At 43.8% G+C, this 21,142-nt stretch overlaps 1 protein-coding gene across 6 annotated transcripts in view; it reads left to right on the forward strand.

The window, feature by feature from the left end:
* LOC108383400 (uncharacterized) overlaps positions 1 to 21,142 on the forward strand; it is a 263,400-nt gene that overhangs the window by 15,575 nt on the left and 226,683 nt on the right. The window lies entirely within an intron of this gene.

A 21,142-nucleotide genomic window follows, 5' to 3' on the forward strand; every position in this document is an offset into this window, starting at 1 on the left:
AAACCATCCTTCCAACCAGTCTGTAAAAGGGTCACTGATGCCAGAGTTTTCAACTAATTCATTATCTAAAGTGGTGAGTCTCTGTAGGGCTTTAGTAATCGTACTATCAGGGGCAGTATTATTTGGGATAAAAGTACATTTTCCTCCTAAGATAACACAGACTCCTCCTTTTCCTGAATGCTATTCTGTTTTCCCAGGCCATCCTGCTGGTAGTATCTAGATGGCTAGCTACTCCTGGAAGAGCATGCCTGGCATAGTTAATAATAACCTTTCATTGATTATAGTAAATACAACTGACTAAATTTATTTTTTTGTTGATGGTGGACCACCAAAATAGTGCTGATTTAAACCCTACAGCTATTTTGTTACTAGCTTTAAATTCATTAGGGACTCTACTAAGGACTCCTATTGAGTCAATGTATACATTTAAATCAAAGGATCCTTGTAATAATCTGTGATTTTCTATGAAAACTTTTTTCATTGGGTGTGGAGAGAAATGCCAGGGTAAATGGAATAGACAATTGGACTAAAGCTCAAGTCCCAGTCCAGGTGGGTGGGAACGAGTAGTGCAGGTTCCACTTTCCACAGTACCAAACATCCACTCGGGATACATAACTTCAGGAAGTTGCCCTCTTTAGGGACATTTAGGACATGGGACAAGTTAGTAAGTTCCTCACAGGAGTTGTGAAACCTTCCCCTTGCCTAGAGAGGCATGAGGAGTGATTTATCTTCCTTATGGAAAAAGAGGGGATTGCCCTCGGGTCTGACTTCTTTAGTGCATAAAAGAGTAAAGACAAGCTCTTGCAAGTCTCATTTCTCCAAGCATCTTTGTTCTGATACAGGGCTAACATGCAGTTCATTCCAGTGGGGTCTGTGTCCCAGCTGAGAGGGAACAGGACCACCAGGACCACCTGCACCTGTGGCCTTCTAGCAGCACATGCATAACAATCACTTTAAGCTAGTACTGAAAATGTAACCCATTCTACCCAGGCATTGGTGTCTCCATAACCTATCTTTATTTCAAGAATCTGTTTTAGATCTTTTATGTCTGTTACAGTACCTAGTCTAGGTCATTATGGGGAAGCTCTGGCTCATTATTTCCCTCAGGATCAGGGGTGGCTACTATGGGTGAAGTCTTGTCTTTAATTAAATTAAGACTAAACTTTCTTACAGGATCTACTCTAATGACATCTGCACTCAGTCTGTGAACACCAAGGGCAATTACAGGGTCTGAGTCTAAGTCTTGAAGTTTATGTATAGTTAATAAAAGGGGGTTACACTGTCTGTCCTGGCAATTATCAGGAGGAATTCCTTTAGCTAAGTGGAGCTTTCTTTTTAAAGATTTTTCTGCTGCATGAGAGGCCTTCCACCCTTGAAACTGGGTAGTCCACCAAACACTGCTCTACCTTGGACATGGGGGCCCACTTTTTTAAATTCAGATATACTTATTATCTTTAGAAAACTGTCTTTGGTCATTTAGGTTACCACAAGAGAGAACCTGACAAGCATCAAACCTAATGGTTTGGGGGCTTGATGTTTTAGTATATTGATTACCAGTTTGGCAGGATAACCAGGAGTTCCTTCCCATTCCAGGGCTTCCTGTGACTTGCCTGTGAAATACAGAGTTAGAAGGATAAAAGTTAACATTTTTAGGTTCTTTTTAGTTTTAGCTTTAAAGGTTGGTTAGCTACCTGGGACACCTGCCAATTCTGTTTTGTCCCCAGATCCCCTAGTCAGTATCTTTTAACTCTGGTGTAATGAGTCCAACCCTTTTCAGCCATCCTCATTACAGTCTCTGTGGTCAGGAGCACTTGGTACGGGCCTTCCCAGCTGGGCTGGAGTCGATCTTCTTTCTAGGATATTACTAACACTGGGTCTCCAGGCTGTAAACAGTGAGTGAAAAACTCAAATGGGGTAGTCTGGGTGAGCAGTTCTTTCTGCCTGAGAGAAGACAAGGTAGAAGACATGGCCAGCACATATTCTCTTAAAAACTGATCTTTTGTTTCCATAGTGGACAAGTCTGTTGCAAATATTTAAGCTTCCCCACTTTTGGCATCTTAATTTTTTGGCACATTATGCAATTCCTACAAACCTTTTTAGAAATGGTGTTAAAGCATCAAACATTGCCTGGGGACCCCAGTGACTCCCTCTAAGACATGCTCATAAACTCTCTCATAATATGTCATGGCTGATCATTTCTCTCCCATATGGTAAAGTTCAACTCCCTTTCTCATCTCGAGATGCTCCCACCTCTTGTAGCTTCTTAATTTCTGTTTTTTTTTTAAAGAAATCTTTGGGATAAAGGAAATTTTAGGGTTATTAGGTGTGAGATTTAAAAGTCTAATTTCATCTTCAGATGCAGTCTCTTTAGTGTCTGCATCAGCAATTCTATTACTTGTTGCTTCATAAGAATTGCCTTTCTGGTGACCCATCCACATGCATTATAGATATTTCAGCTGGAAGTAAATGATTTTCTAGAACCTCCTTGATTAATTCTCCATGAATTAATTCCTTTCCTTTACTGTTTATGAGACCTCTTTCTGTCCAAATTTTTCCAAAGGTATGGTCTACTCCATGTCTGATATTCTATGAGGCCTATGTAACTATGGCTCAATTCTGATTGGCCTTCAGCCTCCCCTGCACATAAGAAGCTGGTCGGATTGAGACAGGTGTCTGTGGTTAAGATCAGGTCATATTTTTCAAGTAAACTTGTTTCATATTTTAAAATTTGAGAATTTATTAGCCAGCACTTAGCCCACTGATTAAGTATGACCCAAATCTGGTGAGCAGTACTGACTGTGAGGGTTCCTCAAGTTAATTTCCTGCTCTCTTCTACTGGTTAAGGCCATGGCTGTGATGGCCTGAACACATTCAGTCCATCCCCAAGAGACAGGGTCTAATAGTTTGGACGTAAAGGCCACTGGTTGTTTCTTTCCTCCCCAGGCTTGGGTCAAAACCTCTACAGGGAGCTTTGTTCAACAGTAAAACTAGTGAAATGGCTTCTCTGAAGATGGGAGTGCCAGGACAGGGGATTGCTTTCAATTCCTCTGGAATTTGCAGTTCCCCTGGGGTCTATTGGAGAGGGTCTGGCTCTCCCTCTAATAATTTGAAATACAAGCTTCTAACCTCTCTTCTAAAAAACACGTTTTGAGCTTCTCTCAGTAATTCCTCTATAGGTTTCTCATTCCATCCATCTAAATTCTGTAATTTATTAGCAATATCTGGCCAATTTTTGGTTACAAAATTGATTTTAAAAAAAACTTTGTCCTACCTGAGCTTCTGGGTCAAGTCCTGAATACTTTCTCATCTGGTCCCTGAGTCTCTATGAAAATGCAGTTGGGGTTTCTTTCTTTTCCTGTTGGACTTCAAACACCTTAGAAACATATTGAGATCTTGGGACCGATTCCCTAATTACCTTTATAATTAGCCCTCAAAGATCCTGCATTTTAATTCTAACCCCTAGATTATTATTATTGTAGGATAAATTCTAACTAAAATAAGCAGGTGACGAGAGGCAACAAAAAGCCAGGCAGTTTATTTGAGCGCAATCCCTGGTGAGGTTCACCAGTCTGCACAGACACAGGCTGGAGAAGTCTTGCCCAACAAGACAGGTGGGTAGTTTTTATAAGCACAGGGAAAGGAGGGGGAAGTGGGCTGCACCAGGGGTATGTGGGGAATCATTTATTGGCTCAGAGTTGGGTGATGGACAGCCAGAGGTCTCCTCCTTCCGGATAAAAGGGGTCTGCATTCAGGGTTTCTTGGCACGTTATGGGACTGGAATCCAGGAAGAGCTGTCTGTTCCTTCCTTATATGGCACAGAGCTATTTGGTGCTGTCTTTGTTCTGCTTGCACTGTCCCCTCGCTTTCCTCCCTCTGGTACCTCCAGCCTTACATTCCAGCCTTTTGGTCATAATGGGAGATGACTCAATCTGGCTACTTCCAGCTGACAAGGGGCATCGTGGGGGGTTTTAAGGCTGGTTGACAGCCAGAGGAGGCTCAGTAGGGAGGGGTAAGTACTTGCGCAGCAACAGTTGATTGACCTTTATGTGTGATTTTCCACTATGCGCTGTTGAAGGAAGCTGAAAACACATGGGCCAATAAGGAGTATAAAACAGATTGCTGCGACAGGGCCCAGGAGAGGCACCAACTAGGCTATAATAGGGGATTGAAACCAGCTGTATGGATATCTAATATGCTGGTTCCCTGAGTTCCTTTTTTTGTTCTTGTAGTTTTTGAACATTTTGCTCCACGAGCCCTGACTCATTGATATAGTAACAACATTGTTCCTGGAGGAATAGACAGGTCTCTCTCTTCTCTGCAGTAAGGAGGTCTAAAGCCCGACAGTTTTGGAAAGTTACCTGGGCCAAGAAGGTGACTTGCCTCTGGAAGGATGCCAGAGAGGCTGCAGATGCCTGGACAGCTGCCTCAAGCTGCCGTTCCAGTTTCTCTAGGGCCATAATACTGTAACCCAGGGCACCGGCACTCACTCTAACAGCCAGAATGGAGGAAGTGAGGGAGATCCCTGCTACTAAAGGCAGGAAGACTGCTCTCTTGTGATGGGAAGTCAAGGCCCAGGAGTTGGAGAACTCAGCTACCTGTACAGAGTCAGCCTAGGGACCAGGGTGACAAGCAGGCAAGAAGTATTTGCAAAGTTGGTTTTGTATGAGGTCTCATTGCACTACAGGAAGGTGCCTGGCGGGGAGCAGAGAAGGGAAGGCTGCTTATAGTGATGTCTCAAGGTCACATTTGCTTCAGGTGTCTCAAATAATCCTACCTCCCCAATAAGCTTGGGCTTTGAGGGAGGGCCTGGAGGGCAAGATAGGTTCTCTCTTGGTGGTGCCTGAACTGCTACCACAGGGGCTTCTATAAGGGAAGTACAGAGGAAGCATTGAGTCAAGGAAATATTGGGGAGGCTGTGCTGGAATAAATCCAGCCCCTCCTGTAGGAGACTTAACCAAGAAAAGGGAAGGGTCTTAGCGTTTTGTTGTATGTGAGACTGTAGGTGGGTTTCCTGGGTTTTAATGGCCCATTGTACTTCTTCAAGATGTTTGGGGGCACTTACCTCCAGGTATTGGCAAATTGTGATGGTCTGGCAGGGGTATGCTTGAAAATTATTTAAGTAGACACTCCCTGCAATGCCCTCACTCCAGCGATTATGTAAGGGGTCCTTGATGTTAAAATACTTCTTTGCCTGGGGTGCCCAGCATTGAAAAGTAAGCATATGGTGGCTATCACCCCGGCAGCTCTCTACCATCCAGTTTATGACACAGGAGGCCCAGGGGCACCCAAAATTTTCCTTGACCCACTGTGTTCTGCACTTTCCTGTTTGTTGAAAGGTGAAGCAGAGGGCTATGTGGGTAGGTGTCTCTCCATCAGGGCACCAAATTCAGTTAAGAGGGAGGGCAATTATGGACTGACAATTGTTAACCTCACAGAAGGCTGTCCCAATCATCTCCTCTACCTGTCCAAAAAGATGGGGGCTATCCCTAAAACCTTGTGGCAGAACTGTCCAGGTTAATTGTCTAGACTGATGGGTGTCAGGGTCTTCCCATATGAAGACAAACAGTGGCTGCGAGTCCAAGTGGAAAGGTATAGTGAAAAAGGCATCTTTAAGGTTCAGTACAGTAAAATGAGAGGTACCAGAAGGGACCTGAGACAGAAGAGTATATGGGTTGGGCACTACTGGGTGTAAGGAAATAACAGCCTTGTTAATTATTCAGAGGTCTTGAACAAGGCGATAACGCTCTGGAAGTCTTTTTTACCACCAAGATGGGAGTATTGCATGGAGAGTTAGTGGGTACCAAAAGCCCCTACGAGAGCAGACGATTAACAATAGGCTGTAGTCCCCTTCGGTGAGCCTGAAAAATAGGAAATTGAGGCTGAGAAGGGAAGCGGGATGGGTCCTTAAGGCATATTAAAACCGGGGTGTGGTGGGTTGCCACCAAAAGGGTGGAGATGTCCCACATGACCAGATTGACAGCAGTCAGGGAGTAGGGAGACTCAGGTCCCCATCATCCAACCCCCCTTTGCCGACCAAAGCAATGATGGAACTTCTGGCATCCTGTAAGCGTTCAAAAGGTGGGAGGGAAATAGAGGCTCATGACTTATAGAGCAAATCCCATCCTAACAGAGGGGTAGGACAGGAAGGCATGACCAGAAAAGGAATGGGTAAATGGAATGCTTTGAAAGGTGCAGGCCACTGGGCCCTTCTCTAAAGGCCTGGAGAGGGTTCCCCTGACCTCAACTACAGAGACTGGCAGGGTATAAAGGCCCTTTAGAGGAGGGGGGAACAGAGTAGGTAGCCCCTGTGTCCACCAAGAAGGAGATAGGCTTACCTGCTACCCACAGCTTGGCCCTGGGCTCAGTGAGGGTGATCGTGGTGTCCGAGTCCAGGTGTCTTCAATCTTTGAGTATGCCCAGAAGGTCTGAAGGGTAGTCTTTCAAGGGGACCTGCCCCCCATGGGGCTCTGCCACCAGAGGAGGCCCACCCCCTAGTGGACAGTCCACTTTCCAATGACTTCACTTACCGCAGCTGGGGCATGGTTTGGTCAGTCTGCGTGGGTGGTTGGGGCCCTTCCGTGCCCAGTGTCCTTCTTTGCCACACTGAAAGCAAGGGCCTGGAGGTTCAAGTTGATCTTCAGGGACACCCTGATGATCCCCATGAGCCGGTCACAGAGCAGCTATTATGGCGCAAGTCTGTTCTGCCATTTGGGCAGCTGACCTCCTCTCACTCTCGTCCTCTCGGGCATGAAAAACCTTAAATGCCATATCTACCAGGTCTCCTAGAGGGGTCTGGGGCCCATCTTCAGCTTTTTTAAGTTTGTGCCTGATGTCAGGAGCGGACTGAGTTATAAAATGCATGGCCAGGAGAGAGGAACCCAACGCTGAGGCCGGGTCAATCTTAGTAAAAGCCCTTAGGGTTTCCTTTAGGCACTTAAGGAATTCTGACAGGTTTTCATCAGGCCTCTGGGTAATCTCTCTAAGCTTATCATAATTGATGGCCTTTTGGGCGGTTGAGTTCATACCCGCCAACAAGTAGTGAACCATGCGATCTGGCATGCCTCACCCTCAGGAGAATTATCATCTCACAGGGGTTCCTGTAGAGGAACAGCCTCTTTGCCCATAGGTTCCTATTCATCTGAGGAGTGGGCCTCATTGGCACAGTGTTGTGCCATCGCCATGACACAATCATATTCCTCTGGGGTTAAAGTGGATTGGAGGACTACATGTACATCATGCCAGGTGAGCTTGTAAGCTCAAGTGAGATATTTAAACTGTTTAGCGAACATTACGGGGTTGGAGGAGAAGGACCCCAAGCGCTGTTCTACTTGGGACAAGTCTGCCAGGGAAAAGGGAACATGAACCTGTAATACCCTTTCAGCCCCTGCCACCTCCCTCAGAGGAGCCATCACATGAGCTTGAGACCACTGTGACTTAGAGTGGGTTATGGGAGGGCTAGACCATTTGGGTGCCAGCTGCAGTGAGTAGGACGGTGGTGGGTTTAAGGAGGGGACAGAGAAGGCAACACTGGCAGTGGGGGATACAATCTGGGAATCGATGTGGGACTTGAAGGCCAGGGACCAGGATATGGGGGAGTTTTATCCATTTTTTTCCGAAGTGGAGTTGGCACCTGTGGACCAAGATGGTAGTGTGACTGGAAAAGAAGGGGAACAAGATGGCAGAGAGACTGGAATAGAGGGGGAACAAGATGGTGGAGAGACTGGAAGAGACGGGGAACAAGATGGCAGAGAGAGAGAGAGAGAGAAGGAGGAGGATGGGTGAGGACATGAACATTGAGGAAGGGAGCTGGACCCGTGGTGGGCCTGGAGGAACAGAAGGGGGGTAGCTGAGATCTTCTGCTGATTCCATCAGAGAAGAGCCTCCCAGTAATAGAAGTGGTAGAGATTAGCGGTCTTTGGCAGAGGCCTGGGCCAACAAAACTTGGGAAGGAGTTCACTTAACATACAGATCTGGGTGGGCGCACAAAGTCCATAAAGCCTGCACATATGGGATTTCACACCACTTTCCACTCTGGTGGCAATAATTAGTCAAGTCGGTGAGGGGGCCAAAATCAAAAGTTCCTTCAGGGGGCCAGTGAGATTGGTTGTCCAAGGGATACTGAGGCCAGGCCTGAGAGCAAAGGAAGACCAGCTTCCATTTGTGAACTTTCCGGGACAAATATAGAGTAGCCAAATTAGAATGAGACACCGCAGCAGGGTCTGAGCCTCTGCTTTTGAGGGCTGGTTCCCCATGCCTGCATCCCCCCCACCCCAACTAATCCTACTGAGAGGAGCACCCAGCGTCCCAAGCACGCCAAGTCAGGGGAGATGTCCTGGGAGCCTGGGTGAGGGACGTCTCCCACACCACAGGGCCAGGGGCAGGCCGGATGCCTGCAGACGTCCTGGGGCTTGGGTTAGGAACGTCTCCTGCACTTCAGTGCCAGGGGCAGGCCAGATGCCCACAGAGGGTGGGCTGGATCCCCAGGGGATGGATGCCCTAATCTGGATGTAGCTACAATTTCGAACGGACCAGGTGAAAAAGAGTTAGGAAGGGAAACAGACTTGGGGAAACTGAGGGACTCACCAGAAAATAGCCCACTCAGTGGAAAACAGGCTGAGGTCCTGGGTCGGGGAAGGAGGGGGCAAGGCCGCCAATGGCTGGTTGGGGCTCTGCGCTCACGCTCCTTCCTGGGTTTTGGCACCAAATGTAAGATCAATTCTAACAGAAATAACTGGTGACAAGAGGCAACAAAAGGCCAGGCAGTTTATTAGAGTGCAATTCTGGGCAAGGGTCACAAGTTTGCATAGACACAGGCCAGAGAAGTTGTGCCCAGCCAGACAGGTAGGGAGTTTTTATAAGCACAAGGAAGGGAGGGGGAAGTGGGCTGATCCAGGGGTATGTGGGGAATTGTTTATTGGCTCAGGGTCGGATGATGGACAGCCTGAGGTCTCCTCCTTCCTGATGGAGGGAATCTGCATCTGAGGTTTGTCAGCACATCACAGGATTGGGATCCAGGAAGAGCTGTTCATTCCTTCTTTATATAGTACAGAGCTATTTGGTGCTGTCTTTGTTCTGCTTGCACTGTCCTCGCTTTCCTTCTTTTGGTACATCCAGCCTTACAATGATCTTGTCTAAGATCTACATTTGGGAACTTTTGTTCTGCTGGCTGGACACTGTGGCCCGATGGGTGTTCTTATTCCCAAACGGACACAGCAGCTCTCCTGATCACCCCCTTCACACCACCAGGTAATAGGATATTCATGATGGACATCAGTTTAACCTAAGTATATGTATTAGGTCCCAGGAATTGATCTAGTTGGTCCACTAGGCCAAGGGAATCTTCTAACAATGCTTAAAATTTCTCACCTCAGTACATGTGAGGGTAGCATTAACAAATATATCCCCTTGTCCTAGTGGGACTTCTCTCTCAATGGAAACCTCTTGGGATTCTTGGTGGAATCCACAGAAGGCAAGGGAAAACTCTGTCTTTCTTACATTGTTAAGTCTGGGGAGAGGAAATTCTGGGGCAAAATACCTCTAAAAACTGAAATCAGTCAAAGGGAGATATAAAGTTTAAAATTCGTTTATTGCTAACAAACTGTAGTCTGGGGCCCTTTTCTCTCTTTTAGGCTCCAACATCAGTCCCTCCTCATCTCTCAGGTATGGATAAGCCCTCCATTGCCCAGGTCATTACCCATTGATATGGAGATGAACTTCTTTTCACCCCTGAGGAAAGATGCAAGTGCACTAAAGCCATACTTCTTTCCACCTCTGAATGCCTGTTGATATGCAGATGTACCAAAGCCAGTCAAGATATTCTGGAAATGTTACAGTTTTACCCACAGGGAGGGAGACAAGAAAGTGGGTCTCAATGTTCAATAGATATGTGTGGGGTGCAATGAGAGAAAAGAAAGGCCAGGTAAGTCCACTAAAAAGACCCAGAGTTAATTAATTAAGGCTCAAAAAGACAGGAGCAACTTGTCCTGGAATGTTTGAATATTTCTCAGATAAAGGAGGGTACCTCAGCATAGCCTGTCTTTATTATGTTAACCATACAGGCCCAGCTTCTTTTCTTTTTTTTTAACTTTACCTATATGCTATTTTTTCTTTTCTTTTTTTTTTTCTTCTGACCCTAATCAAATAGTCTGCAACCTAGACAATTCAGTATGCAGGCACAGCCATAAACAACATAACAAAAGGCAGGAAGGATTTCATCACAAAGATTGCAATACTCAGGAGGTCAAGAAGCAAGACTCTCAAGTTACTCATTAGCAAACAGACAATAACTCTGCCCCTCTTGGAAGAAGGGCAGACAGTCCTGATATGCTTCCAAACCAGGAAGCTGCTATCCTGAGAGGGGACTAAAGCAGTAAATTTCTTGTGTTAAGCTAATTTTGCACATACCTAGAGGACTGATAAGAAGTTTATGTCTCATCAAAGATACTTGAGACCACTTAATAAGTTTACACCTCCAGGTCCCGGCTACACTCCTAAAGAATCCTTAAAAAGGGGAACCCCAACCCCTGGGGTGCTCCTTTCTCAGAGGCTACCAGCACCCTCAAAGTATGTGACTTTTTAGCTTAAAACTTTCTCTCTCTAACTTCTCAGGGCGCCCCTCCCTGCCGAGGTGGCCTGCACTTTCTCTCCAAGTAACTCCAAACAAAACTCTCTCTCCACCTCACCACCATGTCCCTGCCCCATAACTCTCCGCTGAAGCTGCGGCAGGGACAGGGACCGAGGAAAACATGCTCCTGGCATTTTTGAGACAGGGACCATGGGTGAAGTCAGAGTAGGGTAAGGGCCTCTGGGAAAAGCAGGGCAGAATATTTACAGTTAGAGCAATATAACAATGGGCAAAGAAGTCCCCATTGAAACTATTAAGCATTATGCAAAGTCAAGGTCACACTAATTCTCTAGGGGAAGATACCTAAGAATATAGACATCTTCAGTGAGATCAGTTAAAGGTCAAAAGGCTGGGAACAACTTGGCCTGGAATGTTTGACTGTTCTGCAAGGGTATCAGCATAACCTGTGACTCCGACTGTCAGCCCTAGCAATCAGACTATGACCCAGCCCACCTTGAGGACAGGGCAGGTGATGCAAGTTCACACCCCTAAGTCTTTTTTGATGTTCTCTCGAACTTTCTATCTATCTAGCTAGTTTGAAGGCCCTGCAAGAAGTCCAACATGAGATTTGGCCCTTGGTGCGCTCTTTGTATGAGACAAGAGACACACCAAACCCAGAACATGGCATCGCCCCAGGAGATTGGGTATAGGTAAAGAAGCACAAGACCCAAACCTTAGAAAAAAGATGGAAAGTTCCTTACGTAGTTGTTCTGGTTACCCCAACTGCCTTAAAGGTTGACGGTGTTGGACCTTGGGTCCACCACTCCCACATGCGCCGAGCCACCCAGCCAGACAAAGACAAGCCAGAGAGTGGACCGTGCGGCAGCACCCCGATAACCCCCTGAATCTACAGATCTCAAGACCTTGAGAACACCCCAAACCTCCCGCACAGTCTTATGATGAAATGGCTATTGGTCCTGACCCTGTTCAACAACTGGGAAGGAAACCATGCAGAGACCAATCCTCATGAACCTTATAAGTGTTGGATTCCCCTGAGGAAGGCGCCGCCCCAAATCACTCACCAAAGACGTTTCTTGATGCAACAAGCAAGAGGAATTTATTCGGAAGCCAACTAGTTGGGGTCCAAGTCAGCCCGTCGCAGCGGGTCTTAACGAGGACTCAGAGCACACAAAGCCAGAAGGTTTTATAGCATTTTCAAAAGGGGTAAAATTTTCCATAATCACAATACAGGGTTTGTTTCTATAGGCTCATAAATCTTTTGCTGGTGCCACATCCTGGGGTCTGATTAGATGAGATCACTTTCGGAATGTCTAGGGTGGTTCTAGCAAGATAAGCTAGGCGTGTATGATTAACTGATTTACGGTTGGCTAACTAAAGGTCACTACAATTGACACAGGCTAACTAACTTGTTTTTCAAGATTCTAATGATTTTCCTTCTTCTGGGTTAGGGGGTGGTATTTAGGCCTTAAGATGGCTGTACTTATGCTAACTTTTGATTCTTCAGATCCTACATTTCCCCACTTCTCTTTTTGGGGCATTCCAATCATGGAATGTTTGTATCTTCTTGTGAGTTGAGTGAGTGGTATTGTTGCCTCAACATTAGTACATGAACGGCACTCACTCTTTCTCTAACAAAAGTTATTAACTGGTTTAATATGCAGGGTCTTAAAGTTAGGAGCAACACAAGGATGAGTAGGGGCCCAGCCAGAGTGGATATCAGGGTTGTAAACTACGGGGACCTAGTGAACCAGGATTCAAATAGCCCTTGGCCGGCTTCTCGTTTTTTTTTTTCTCTGGTCTAGCCCTTCTCTAAATTTAGACATTGAGTCTCTTACTACTCTAGTATGGTCTGCATAGAAGCAGCACTCTTCTTTTAGAGCTGCACACAATCTACCTTCTTTTAGAAATAGTAAATCTAACCTTCGTCTATTTTGCAGCACTACTTCAGAGAGAGAGGTTAGGGACTTTTCAAGTTTAGAAATAGACTGTTCTATAGTTCTCAAATCTTCATCGATAGCTATTCTTAGTCCTTCGTAATGTTGGTTTCCTTGTATAATTGCAGCTGCCCCTGGTCCTTACTCTTACTCTTAGTAATACAGCTAGAGTGAGTGAGACTGGCTCTCTTTTATACTTTAGTTTAGGTTCTAATTCTGCCACGAATGATAAGTCATCATGATACATTAGTCTGGGTACTAACTGGACTATGATACAGAAATCACGGGAGGAGTTGAAGGCAGAAATAGAGACACATGGGGTCACTCTAGTGTTACAAGCTCACTATCTCTTGGGAGGAGGGATTAAATACCTGTTTTTACCAGGGAAGGCTATGGGTATGGTCTCATTCTTTCTTCTACAGATAGAGACTCTAGCTGCTGCTAGGGAAAAGGGGCGATGACCGCTCTGGCTGCTTCGTGCTGAGAAGGGGGCGCAGTAAAGGGTGCAGCTAGGTCTCCATCACTGGTCAGTTGAGAGGGCTTCAGAAGGCTGGCGCTTCTATTCTGGGTTTCATTTTTATTACTATTTGCAGTTTTGTGGCTTCTAGGCAAGATAAAACAAATTGTGTTATTAGGTTATGTAGCAACATCTGGAGTTGGATTTTTTATTCTGGAAGGAGGCTGCATTATTGAAACGATACTTCTCTCTAAAATCACTCTCATTTTTACTAGAAGTAACTGGGTTAAGAAAATAATTAACAGCTGGCTTGATTATTTGCACAGGTGCAGCAAGAAGAGCAATTGATTTCACAGGCTCTTTTAAATATGCTTTGCTGGAACTTTTTGTAAGGAATTTCAGATTGAACTTTTTAAGGCCTCTTGAGGCCAGACAGCCAAGCCAGACTTGCCATCAGGCTTTGCCTGCAGTACCTGTAGATTTGGATGAATTCTTCTCTTCTCGAGGTCTCTGCACCTGCCAGGAAGTGACCTTCTTTACTCACCTGGTAAGGCTGCTGGGAACTCTGTAAGCAAGGTACCAGGCCAGTTCTTCCAAGGGGCTTTGTTGGCTTTATAAAGTCAATCTTAGTTCCTTAAAGTTGTTCACATCTGAGTCTATACACATGTCTCTCAGGTACGACATTCCAGTCAAAGCCCTGGTAGTATAACCAGTGTTCTTAAGTAGTCTTTTCACAAGGAACGCAGATTCTTATTAAACTTGTGCAAATAAACATACTGCCATGGAATACAAAAACAGTCACTGAAAGTTTTTAAACTCTGGAGGGATCAAGTAGAGAGAAGGATGTTTCAATTCTGCTCATAAAGATAGTCATTTACTAAACTGTTGTCAGTTTAAGAGAACAAGGTTAAAACACTTTACCAGCAACGTTTGAAACAAAAAGACACAAAATCATTTTTTTTAGTTTATGTAATCTTATGTAACTAATACCTGTTCTGCTGAAATCTAGTTCTTTACCAGTTTAGGGATAATACTATAAATGACAAAAGACTTACAAATGACAGTGGTTAAAGATCTGATGAGAGCTTACTGTAAAACAGTTGACATAAGGAAATTCTGATATTTCTGTAATACAAAACATTCAGTAACAAAGTTTAGCATCATTCTCTTTGACAGTGCTTTCCTGGTAAATAAATATATATATATATATCAGATAAATAAGCCAAATTAGTCAAATACTTTCTCTAGTGAGAAAAAATTCTTCTGACATGTTCCAGGGGCCCTCTGGAAAATATCAGAGTTAACTAGAGGTAAAAGCACCTTTTTGCATTTAATTTTTTTAGAACTATCATTACACATTTATTGTCTATATACTCAGCACAGTAAATGAGATATCTTAAAAAGTGGGGCAGCAGGGGAGACTGCTGCTGTCAATTTTTAAAGACAACATACAGAAAGTCAAACTAATTCTAGGTTACTAAGCATTCTTGAGAGAACGGTAGCAGATGGTAGATTCTTCTGCTTTCATCTTCAGGAGGGGAAAAAAGCTACAATAAGAATTCATATTTAGCTGAAAGAACTGTCTAAACTCAAGGCAGAGTATAATATCACCAGGCATACAAAAGACCTGTTAGAGATACATACAAAGAATGAATATGGCTATAGTCAAATTCAACTTAAAAGTTTAAGCAGAATCTCAAATTTAAATGTCTCTTTCTTTCACACAGATATTCAGATATGACCAGAAATATGATTTGAGATGAAAGAGATCAGGCATTTTACTTCTTCATTTAGGGACTGAGAAATGATGACCTTTGGCTTACAATCAATAGCTTACAAACAGTGAAAATAATAAGAACATAACTCAGCATAAGTGTCTAAGACCAGATACAAAAAAGCAGAGAAAGTGCTTAAGTTTACAGGTCTTCCCTGAAAGCTTCAAGAATGTTTTACTTTTTAATAGTAGATATAAGCTGCTATGCAAATTCTATTAAAAGCTCTAAGATTATTTGCATTAAAAAATATGGAGAGTCCCCCATGTTTTTTAAAACATACAGCATATAAATTAAACAAGAAGACCTGGTGGTTCTCAAAAAATCTATTACAACTTTTCTCAAAAGTGGTCACACGTTCGTCTATCTAAACTTTTACAGTGAAACCTGTTTTTCTGGGAGAAACATAATCTTGTCCAGATTCTACAGTTTAATTTTTAAGAATAAATTTTGGTTTGTTAACTAAGTGCATTTAATCAGCTGAAAAAAAAGCTTTGTTACCATTCTGCTTAGGATAAATTAAGAAAACAAATAATCAGTAACAACTTTAATCATTTGTTGGTTAGAGATTTTTCTACTTATAAAAATATATGGAATAAATAATTCAATTTCTCAGGCCATGCAATCGTTTTCAATAACAAAATATTTCAAAGGCAAATAAAGCTTATACAGTTGTTAACAAACTTTAGCTTTTAGTCTTTTTAATATTACGATTTCATTTTTTATACTTTTTCTTATTAAAACATACATCTTTTAGCACAGAGAAATGTTTTTCTTTATTACTTTAAGTGGTTTTAATTAGAACTTAAAACCATTAGAAACTTTAACTTCTAGTGAACACTGAGAAGCAGGACACTGCAAACTGTCAAACTAACATTTTCTAGACCAACAAACTCACGAACACATTCTACAATTTCTGCAACCATGAGCTTCACAGCACAATCTCCCAGCAAACACAGAGCACATCTTCTCAACTTAACAAAACTCTAAGGCTTTAAGTTACTACAAAGATTCTCAGGCTGCAGGTAGGCATACACACTGCAACACACAATTTAAAAGGTGTTCACTTGCCACACTTATCCAGCTCACCTACCTGCAACAACTACGCTAGCCTACTCACAAGACCCCCACTGAACACTAGACAAAGCCAAGCTTCTAAGCATTCTATTCTTAAAAGATTTAGCAGATAACATGACTCAAATGACTCTAGGTAAACTCAGGCAGCCGACAGCTACCAGGACATGCCCGCCTCAGGCAAACTCAAATTAGCATTAATGCTTAACACTTTTTTATCAGGTTTTCTGGAAGTTTTAGAACACTCAATTTTCACAAGCGCTTGTCTTTAATTCAATTTCATTAATACCATCCGGAGGTAGAAACATATATTCATTTACACACTTAGGGGGTTGTCTGAGTCTGTCCCATTGTCAGTATAACAATTATTAGGCACATAAAAGACACAAAAAACAGAGACACACACAGATTAGACACACAGCGGCCGCTTTTTGTTTTTTCTCAGATTTTCAAACAGAAACCGAAAGGAATCAGAGGGTTTATATTCCTGGCGCCTGAAAATCAACCCTATCTCATCAGATTCACCTTGCCAGAAAAGCAGACAGGAGGCTACCAGGCGTCCCTGGCCTCCCAACCTCCCCGAGGCGTCCCCCAGGGTTGCAGCCTGCGGTGCTCCTAGTACATCTACCGACCGCAGTCTCGACCCCTTTACGGGATCGGGACAGCTGCCAGACAGTGGGTACCCCTTTTCAGAATTCTGACCAGTCTCACTGAAAAACAGAAGACAGAACACAGACAACTCAAGGCGCCACTAATCTTACCTCTTCCTCCAAGAGCAACTTCGGGAGTGAAGCGGGGTGAGCGCATGATCCCGGACGAGCCCCCAAATGTTGTATTCCCCTGAGGAAGGTGCCTCCCCAAATCACTCACCAAAGACGTTTCTTGATGCAACAAGCAAGAGGAATTTATTCGGAAGCCAACTAGTTGGGGTCCAAGTCAGCCCGACGCAGCGGGTCTCAACAAGGACCCTGAGCACACAAAGCCAGAAGGTTTTATAGCATTTTCAAAGGGGGCAACATTTTCCACAATCACAATAGTGTTTTTTCATAGACACATAAATCTTTGCCTGGGGCCACATCCTGGGGTCTGGTTAGATAAGATTACCTTTGGAATGTTTAGGGTGGTTCTAGTAAGATAAGCTTGGTGTGTATGATTAACTGATTTGAGGTCAGCTAATTAAAGGTCACTACATTTAACACTGGCTGACTAACTTGTTTTTCAAGATTCTAATAATTTTCCTCCTTCTAGGTTAGGGGGTGGTATTTAAGCCTTTAAGATGGCTGTACTTTTGCTAACTTTTGATTCTTCAGATCTTACAATGCAACAAGCAAGAGGAATTTATTCAGGAACCAGCTAGCTGGGGTCCAAGTTAGCCCGACGCAGCGGGTCTCAACAAGGACCCTGAGCACACAAAGCCAGAAGGTTTTATAGCATTTTCAAAGGGGGCAACGTTTTCTACAATCACAATACAGTGTTTTTCTATAGACACATAAATCTTTGGCTGGCGCCACATCCTGGTGGTCTGGTTAGATAAAGTTACCTTTGGAATGTTTAGGGTGGTTCTAGCAAGATAAGCTTGGTATGTATGATTAACTGATTTGAGGTTAGCTAACTAAAGGTCACTACATTTAACACTGGCTGACTAACTTGTTTTTCAAGATTCTAATAATTTTCTTCCTTCTAGGTTAGGGGGTGGTATTTAAGCCTTTAAGATGGCTGTACTTATGCTAACTTTTGATTTTTCAGATCCTACAGCAGGCTGTAGTCTATTAAAGACAATAGAGCAAATCACTAAAGCTTGTGAGATCTGTCAAAGAAATAACCCATTAAATAAAAAAGCTGTTCCTCTTGGGTTACAACGAGAAGGCAGATAACCAGGAGAAGACTGGCAAGTTGATTTTACACATATGCCAAAGGCAAAAAGATTTCAATATCTCCTTGTGTGGATAGATACATTCACAGGATGGGTCAAGGCCTTCCCCTGTAGAACTGAACAAGCAAAGGAAGTAGAGAAAACACTCGCATGAAATTATTCCCCGGTTTGGAATGCCCCAAGAATTGCAAAGTGACAATGGCCTGACATTTAAAGCAGCTGTGACTCAAGGAGTGTCCCAAGCTCTTGGTATTCAGTATAATTTACATTGTGCCTGGAGGCCACAATCCTCAGGTAAAGTAGAAAAAACTAAAGACATTATTAAGAGACACCTAAGAAAGATGTCACAGGAAACTCACTTGCCCTGGCCTGACCTACTACCTTCAGCCATGGTAAGGGTAAGAAATACTCCCAAAATCTCGGGGTTAAGCCCCTTTGAAATGCTCTATGGAAGGCCTTTCTTAAGGAATGATTTAATCCTGGACAGAGAAGTCACAGAGATAATCTGATACGTGAAACACCTCACTAAATTCCAGACACTCCTTCAAAATCTAACTGAAGGACAGAACAGAACCTCTAGGGAAGCCCTCTTTGAACCAGGAGATGAAGTCCTAATTAAGTCAATTCCTTCTAATTCTCCAACTCTTAATCCAGTTTGAGAAGGGCCCCACACTGTTATACTCTCTCCTCCTACATCCATCAAGGTCACAGTATTGAGGCTTGGATTCACCACTCCAGAGGAAAGGCCTGGAAAAATTCCTCCCAAGACCTCCCAGACAACACAGATACAGAAAAACCTATTACACAGAACACCAAAGTTCGGGAACCCGAGTATACCTGTGAACCTATAGAAGACTTGAAACTACTGCTTAAAAAAAAACCCTCAACTACCAATATTTGAGATAAGTATCCCATAACTTCTAAATACTACATACATTTTTTCTCTTTTCTCCTCTTTTGAGTAATCAATATGACATCAACATTGCTTTTTTATTTGCTACTCTCTAATGCTCCCTTCATAATAAATGAATCTAATTCTTTCTTAAATCCAGCTGAGGACATAGCTAAGATAAATGAAAGTTCATCCTGTTGGATATGCAGAATTACTTCCTATTTCCAGCACCTCAGGAATCCCGTGGTGTGTCCTCTTCAGGGACATGTTGGTTGCAATTACAAATTCTTATAAATGATAAATGCACTGCCCAAAGCACACTCAGTGTTGGAATAAATAATTAGAGTGTAAAATTCTGGCCCATTAATAATACCTTAAAGGACAAAGGGCTTAAATTTCCCTTCTCATATAATGTCACAAAGAATTTAGCCATCATTATAGCTCTACCCCAACTGTAAAATGCATCTAATATGCCAATTCTCCGTGTAAATAATCACGATATGAAAATGTTTTTTTTCAAATCTTGGATGAGTACATTTGGGTTACTCCAGTGGCAGAACACTTAAATCAAAAGGCCCCCCTCTGTTGCTTCATGCTGAGAAGGGGCACAGTAAGGGATGCAGTCAGGTCTCCATCAGTGGTCAGCTGAGAGGGCCTTGGAAGATGGACACTTCTATTCCAGGTTCCATTTCTATTACTATTTGCAGTTTTGTGGCTTCTAGGCAAGATAGAACATCTAATGACTATCGCCCAAGCCTCACCTGATATTTAGGTTGGCTTCCCAAAGACCACTGTTCACATACAGTAACTTTGCAAGCTACAGATTGGTTTGCCACAGATTGGTTAAAGTGCCCTGGAATCCTTTGGCCAGCCCCAAATGGCACTCACTGGCTCAAAAGGCCAGGAGCAACTTGGCCTGGAATGTTTGAGTGTTCTGCAAGGGTATCAGCATAACCCATGACTCCCGCTGTCAGCCCTAGCAATCAGACTGTGACCCAGCACACCTTGAGGACAGGGCAGGTGATGTAAGTCCACACCCCTAAGTATGTTTTTGATGTTCTCAAAAAATCCTCAATTGCCTATAAAACCCCTAGACAATGCACCAACACGGGCTCTCTTGTCCCCTTCTGGCATGAGCCGGGAGCTCTTTTCTCTCACTTTATTTCTAAATAAAAGCCTTTACCTTGCTCTCCTATTTTGACTGTGAAGCTCATTCTTCGGCTCTGCAAACAAGCACCCCGGCATCATCTTGACCTTTAACTGATCTCATTGAAGATGTCTATATTCTTAGGTATCTTTCCCTAGAGAATTAGTGTGACCTTGACTTTGCATAATGCTTAACAGAGTTTCAATGGGGACTTCTTTGCCCATTGTTACATTGCTCTGACTGTAAATATTCTGTCCTGCTTTTCCAGGAGGCTCTCACCCTACTCTGACTACACCCACCATCCCTGTCTCACTTATAGCCCAATTTTCCTACCTTGGCTCATGCATGAGGTTGCCTGGTTGCTGCGGTGCCTGCATTTTCTCCCCTGCATTGGTCACGCTGGCTCTGCACAACAGTCTCGGGTCTCCCATAGGCTTCCGTGTGAAGGTGAGATGACCAGACAGAGCAGGCTGCCCAAAGCCGGGTGGGTTGTATCTTCCCACTCTGCTTGGGTCCCCACCTCACACAGGCAAGAAGATCCTAGATAAGCTCCCAAATTGTGAGAAACATACTCACTGGTCCAAATTCAAAAAGTGGACATGGAGAAAAAGAGAACAGTGGAGCGAGGGTTTAATGACGGTCTTGCAAGATTTGGTGTCTGGTGGCAGGCACACCTGGGGAGTTTGGCACCAATAATTTATCTCCTAGTGTGTGAGTCCCTCCCCTGGTTCTTCATTGGCTGAGTACTACAGAGTTCACATTCTTTCCTGGACGTTGCCTAAGCCAGTTATATCTTTCCTTTACATTTGTCTTAATCTTATTGGTCGGTTTGAAAAACTCAAACACGTATCACCAGGCCCTTATCAATTCTGCCACCCCAACCCTCAGTTCGAGTAACTTCCATCACATGGCCCTTTGTTAATACCTTACTGTTAAAATGTTTAAACATCCTAGTGGGAATAAATCACATTTATAACAAGGTACTGTGATGTCACATTGCTGGTTGCTTGATTTCTGTTTAATTAAATTGGCTGGCCTGACACCTGGAGGCAGAACCATGTGTCTGTGTGTCCACGGTGTGTGATAAGGTAACTGACTGATAAGGGGACTGCAGATCCCCCAGGTCACTTGCTCCAGAGGCCTCTCCTGCCTGCCACTCTGTCCCTGTTAACATCCTTCTAACAAAAGTCCCAGGAAGCAGAAACAGATTAAAGATGGCAGCATGAGAGGAGAGACAGAGGCTTCCTCCTAAAACTGGATACAATTACAAAATATAGTTGGTGCAATAATCCTGAGAGAGCAACAGGAAAGAGGACAGCGCCAGACTGCATACACCTAAAGAAAAGAGTAGACCTCAGTGAATGGGTAATGTACCAGAGCTGTGGCTCAGCAGGACATGAGCTCTTCC

This window comes from Manis javanica, chromosome 7 (assembly GCF_040802235.1).
Source record: "Manis javanica isolate MJ-LG chromosome 7, MJ_LKY, whole genome shotgun sequence".
Taxonomy (NCBI): Eukaryota; Metazoa; Chordata; class Mammalia; order Pholidota; family Manidae; genus Manis; species Manis javanica.